This window comes from Neovison vison, chromosome 1 (assembly GCF_020171115.1).
Source record: "Neovison vison isolate M4711 chromosome 1, ASM_NN_V1, whole genome shotgun sequence".
NCBI classification, from domain to species: Eukaryota; Metazoa; Chordata; class Mammalia; order Carnivora; family Mustelidae; genus Neogale; species Neogale vison.
In genome coordinates this window covers 231,668,952-231,670,093 of record NC_058091.1, presented here as the reverse complement: position 1 = coordinate 231,670,093, position 1,142 = coordinate 231,668,952, and positions in this window count along the sequence as shown.

The window sequence follows — 1,142 nt, the reverse complement described above, 5'->3', positions numbered from 1 at the left end:
ATGTACTCTTTCAGTAGCTGTGTATGTATTTAAACACACACTATATATATAGATATGTGTATATATATATGTTTTTATGTATACTTTTTAAAAAATTTTATTTTTAGTGATCTCTACACCCAATGTGGGTCTTGAACTCATAACCCTGAGACAAAATTAGTCCTCGTATATTCATTGCCCTAACAACTAAACCTATATTTAATGGCTGAATGCAACAAAGTTGAGTTTCTTGCTCTCAGCCCATTCCTTGCTGGTCAAGCTGTTGTGATTAGCTTTCTTTCATCAAGAGTTAAAGTTCAGAGCTGCTTCTTCAAGTTTGAAAATCACAATCTTTGGAGTTGTATGCTATCAACCATGTATATAGGAGCGGTAACTTGGTAAACTTGTAGTGGTTCTTTGCTGCCTAAGACTAGAATGTGATACATTTTTACTCACATTCCCATTGATGAGAAATACAATCACATGATCCCAATAATCCAATGGTGACTGGGAATATGGTCTCCTTGTAGGTCCAGAAGGAGGAAACAGTGTAGCCTATGTATTGCATTGTTTCTGTCCCATAGACAGACATTTAACATTGTATCCTGACATTTGCCCCAAATCACTAATTATCTTATGAAATCATGATCTTTTAGTAGCTACAGTTTTCCCTCACATGGGCATACCATTCTTTACTTAGTTAGGCAATCCAAGAAGTTTTATATACAGTGACCTACATCCCTTGCTCCACAGTGGTTTTCTAAAGTTGGGCAGTCAGTCTGCCAATTCCCTTTGAGATGTCCAGTATGTTGGCATTTATTTAGACATGTTAGGATGCTAATGTTAAAAGTGCAAAGGAAATATTTCTCTCTGCCTTAGCACAGACTTTTACAGTTGGCAACCACAAGCAGAAGGGCAAAGCTACTTAGGTCCCCAGAAACCCCATCTTTTTTTTAATAAATGGAGTATTTTCCTCCCCTATTACCCTAGTATTATTTCTCTTCATTCATACCCAGTGTATTTCCCTCTTTCCTAGGCAGTTCTTTTTGTTTGTTTGTGTATTTCTTGAAACTGACTAATCTTAGATTTTACCATTTAGTTTCTAGCATTTTGCTCTACATTTTAGCTCCTTCCCCAATCCTTCCCCACCCTGCCCTCTCCAA